General features: G+C 39.9%; 1 protein-coding gene across 1 annotated transcript in view; it reads right to left on the bottom strand.

Moving 5' to 3' along the window:
• Positions 1-4145, bottom strand: part of LOC139563439 (neurexin-3a-like) — a 650445-nt gene extending 646300 nt beyond the window's left edge. The window contains exon 1 of the mRNA XM_071382111.1: positions 3792-4145. The gene's annotated coding sequence lies outside the window, so the exon portion shown is untranslated. The remainder of the gene's footprint in view (positions 1-3791) is intronic.
• Between the last annotated feature and the right edge of the window lie 844 nt (positions 4146-4989).

Raw genomic sequence — 4989 nt, 5'->3', positions numbered from 1 at the left:
AGCAACGTCTGGGGATAGACTCAGTATACTCCATAGCTACGTCTGGGGATAGACCCAGTATACTCCGTAGCAACGTCTGGGGATAGACCCAGTATACTCCGTAGCAACGTCTGGGGATAGACCCAGTATACTCCGTAGCAACATCTGGGGATAGACCCAGTATACTCCGTAGCAACGTCTGGGGACAGACCCAGTATACTCCGTAGCAATGTCTGGGGATAGACCCAGTATACACTCTACAAAACATTTAGAACAGCTTCCTAATATTGAGTTGCACCCCACCTCTTTTTTGCCATCAGAACAGGTTAAATTCATCAGGCCATGGACTGACTCTACAAGGTGTTTTGACAGCGTTCCACAGGGATACTGGCTCATGTTGACTCCAATGCTTCCCACAGTTGTGTCAAGTTGGCTGGATGTCCTTTGGGTGCTGGACCATTCTTGATACACACTAGAAACTGTTGAGCATGAAAAATCCAGGAGCGTTGCAGTTCTTCACACACAAAAAAAAAACAGTGTGCCTGGCACCTACTACAATACCCCGTTCAAAGGAACTTAAATATTTTGTCTGAATGGCACACATACACAATCCACGTCTCAATTGTCTTGAGGCTTAAAAATCTTTTTTTTTACCCGTCTCATCCCCTTCATCTACACTGATTGAAGTGGATTTTATGTTTTTTACCCCCAGTGTATAATGCGCATATCTTTAATTTCATAACAGTAGAACTTAAAAAAATGTAATTATTATAAATGAATATTGTGTTATTATTATTACGTTTGTTTGATATGTAGGTCTATGTTTTTTTTACTGTTGCTTTATAATTATTATAGGTTCATCTCTTTCACCCTGAATTTGGATTCTGGGTGATTCTGTGCACCGTTTTTTTACACACACGCACACACATCAACACGCACGCACGCTCGCGCATACACACAAACACATTCTCACCACACAGGCCTATACAGGCTCAGTCAGAGTAAATTGCAGCACCTTTTTTCGGGCACATACAATTACTGTGAGCTGTTGGACCTCGTTTTATTTAGAAAGGCATGACCGAATTGATAAAACTAGAGATAATTTTTCCTCCCCCCTGTATCTTTAATCACGCCTTTAAATGTTTTTTTTTGTTGTTGTTGCTTTGATCTGCATTAAATTGCGTGTGATTGTGACGTACTCAACAAGAACAATATAATAGACTAACATTTTTATATTTATCTGCCGAAACTATTTTATAAATCATCCGACAAGAAAAAAAACATCGAAATATTTGTGTGTTTTTTTATCCATATAGAAATGACAGAAGAAAATAAAAGAACATTCTCATTAATATTGTGAGTAGTATTATGTGAGAAATATTGTGTTCCCTCTCCCGCCCATACCGATTAACGTTACATTGAGAACCCTTTGGCCGTTTTCGGTTGATTTGTCAGAGCAGTTAATCGTCCACCAACCAGCGCCCAGAAAGCAGGACAGCCAAATTATACCTCGCACCAACGCCAGCCGTGCGCCCTGCAGCCACTACCGCTAAATCCCACCACCACCACAGATAACCAGGGCAGAGAATCAGTATGGTTTACACGACCACAAAAAACCACTCAGACATTTAATTCACATTTTCTTCTCGAATAGGGTCTATTTATTTTCTTGAAATGATTGAATAACAAAACGTTTTCGTTGTATATTGGGCTATAATATTTTATTTTTGCAGGAATTTAGGCCTAATATTAGTGGAATAACATCCATGAAAAACATTATTGTTTCAAACAAAATAGGATGTATTTTGTGAGGGAAAAAAAACAGCTGAATGAAATATATTTTTTTTTCAAATTATTAATCATGATTTGAAAATGTACCAATAAAATTAAACATAGCTAGAATCAGTTATCTGTATTTCAAAGGATCATTCTAATGGAGAGCATAGCTGCTAGCTTTAGGCCTTGTGGTGTGAGAGAGAGAGACGTTTCATAGGGGTCACGCCCATTTCTAAGTCATATGTCTGTACGTTGAAAAAAACTGATTAGGAGTTTCCCTGCATTCTGATGTATTCACTAAGCCTATTAACACTGTAAATCCGACACATTGAATGTGTGGCACAATGATAAACTACACACGTCGCCTCTTTTGCTGTTAAAGTGCAGTGTTTTATTTCACCATGACTGGTGAAGGTGCTGAGCAAACCTTTATTGGAAAAAAACGTTAGGTTTAAAATGTGACAATTTTAACCCAAATTTTGTGATATCTTACATTATAATTTTTTTTTTTTTACAGAAATGTATCGAAGTCTTTTTACACTTTAGGCCACATATCTTCCTGTTTATGATTTAAAACACGAAACGATGAAAAAAAATATATATATTAAATGCATGACGTAACATAAAACGTGCGGAGAGTTGATTCATGGGTATTATATGACTAGTGCTAATTCGTTTAGTCTTTAAAAAATAAATATAAAAACTGTTAGATATTGATTATATCAAAATCCATACGACAAAAAACACCAGCATGTTCATAAATGTCATACGAAACGTACTGTAGCTCATCTGCACTCCAAAAACGCCCTCCCTTGACGCTCTGCAGAGCTCACCAGCTCATTTTGGATTTCATACCAAACGAATTCAACCACGTCAAAAAAAAAACATCCTTTTCCTGCGTTATTTTTACACTCCAACTACAGACTCACATGACAATAAACATGTTACTCTAACGTATTTATATAATTGTTTCAGGTTGTATGTTATGTTTTATCATATGTAATAGCTACAAATGAACAACTATGTCTGTGATAAAAAAAAAAATGTCGATATGGAGACAACGCGTTCTTCTCGTAGATTTATTTTCTAAATTAGTCTATTTCGTTAAAATGTGCATGTAAGAAATACGATTTGAGATGGAAAAGTGGGAATACCAAATGTCTGGTCTCCAACAAGGTGTCTGCAGCGTAAGGCTATCATTGGAACGTAGAAGGTCATGTCCCCATATCAAATGCTAAAGCAGCGATTCATGTCTGTTTTAGTTTACACTGTCAAACCAGAATATATATTCCTAAACTTAGTTTAATTGTTATGCCAACCAAACCGGTTATGCGTAGAATGGCTGTGTTTATTCTGAACCGTCATTGACATTTTACATTACCCGGTGCACGCTGGCAGTCGTAAGACACTGACACCCGTATCAATTTTTCAACACTACTTTGAAGGTGAGAACGAGAGTTGTAGAAAGCAAACGTTAATTTAGCGTCGCTTAAACCCTTTATAATGTCCTAACGCTCTGTTTTTGATAAATATACATTTTTCTGATTATTAATATTGAATATGGGACCGGAAAGTGGCAGTGGCCACGAGCTGAGCGACGTGATCATAATTCGATCCGTCCTGGGGGCTTGTCACCCTGGACTTCTTGAACGCGGAATGGGGAGCAAGCCGATATGACCGGCCGATATGACCGGAATTCCCCCACTTCATACCAATAAACCACCCTGCAGCAGGTAGCGACCTTATTCGATTTAGCGTCGATATCATTCATGGTCTTGTGTTTCCGGTCGATTGATAATATAGCCTATTGCAGTACCTACTTTTGAATCGTTAGATTTGACAACATGCCGACTTTCTCCACGTCCAACTTGTTTCAGTAGACTGTCAACAGCCGAAACTTGAAAATGTCAACCAAACATCCCCATTCCAACCCAAATATTAGTCTATTCGTTCCTAACGAACGATTAGAACGATTTGGAATGCTTCGTTAGTAATGACAAGAGTTCTTTGGCATTCGAATAGAGAGCACCACTGACCTTAGTTATGAGATAATATCCAAAGCATAATAATCCGACAAATAAACTCCGATAACGTTTAAATCCCGGACGTTATCCCGGGTCGGTAAAATACAGAGTAGACTGAACAAAAACCAGGCCGATGAGAACGAGACTCCCGACACTGTAATAGCCGTTAAACTGGGGCTATACCTGGATGTTCTTTCCTCCGTTCCTCTCCTGTCGATCTCCGCCACAGTGCATCACAAGAGCGGCGCGCTAGCTCCGTGAGACTGGCTGCCGGTCACGGGATGTTCACACACACAGCCCGCCCTCTCCTGGTCTCTCCTCTCCTCAACACCACCGCCGCGCGCGCACCATTTAAAGCCGTAGACTGGGAGACACAGCAGTGAAGGCATTACTTCTCACTCACGGAACATGCTGTGGCATGTGTGTGTTTGTGTTTGGTAGAGACTGGGTTAGGCTAATTCACACTTTAGATGTAACACAATGGGTTAGAACATCGGTGGGTGGTTGGGTGGTAATATTTGCACACGTGTGTGTTGCACAGTGTTTCAGTATACCCTCCACGACGGGATAGACATGCCACTTCCCAAACATCAGTGGAATGTGGAAAAGTTGCTAATAACTCACTTCATAGTGAAAATGAAAATGTGGTTTACAAACTGGGATGTGAAAGCTTATCTCCATTAATATACACTGAGTGGACAAAACGTTAAGCACACCTTCCATCACATAGACTGACCAGGTGAATCCAGGTGAAAGCTATGATCCTTTATTGATGTAATTATTTAAATCCACATCAATCAGTGTAGATGAATGTAAGGAGACAGGTTAAAGAAGGATTTGTAATCCTTGAGACAATTGAGACATGGATTGTGTATGTGTGCCATTCCGAGGGTGAATGGGTAACACAAAATATTTAATTGCCTTTGAACAGGGTATGGTAGAAGGTGCCAGGTGCACCGTGTTTTTGTGTCAAAAACTTAAACGCTGCAGGATTTTCACGCTCAACAGTTTCCTGTGTGTATCAAGAATGTTCCACCACTGAAAGGAGATCCAGACACAACTTTGGGAATGTTTGGAGTCAAAATGGGTCAGTATCCCTGTGGAACGCTTTCAACACCTTGCAGAGTCCATGACCTGACAAATTGAGGCTGTTCTGAGGGGAAATGAGGTTGGGCGGGTGCAGCTCAATATCAGGAAGCTGTTCCTAATG

The sequence above is a fragment of the Salvelinus alpinus genome, chromosome 34 (genome assembly GCF_045679555.1).
Source record: "Salvelinus alpinus chromosome 34, SLU_Salpinus.1, whole genome shotgun sequence".
NCBI lineage: Eukaryota > Metazoa > Chordata > Actinopteri > Salmoniformes > Salmonidae > Salvelinus > Salvelinus alpinus.
This window is presented reverse-complemented; position numbering and strand designations above follow the sequence as displayed.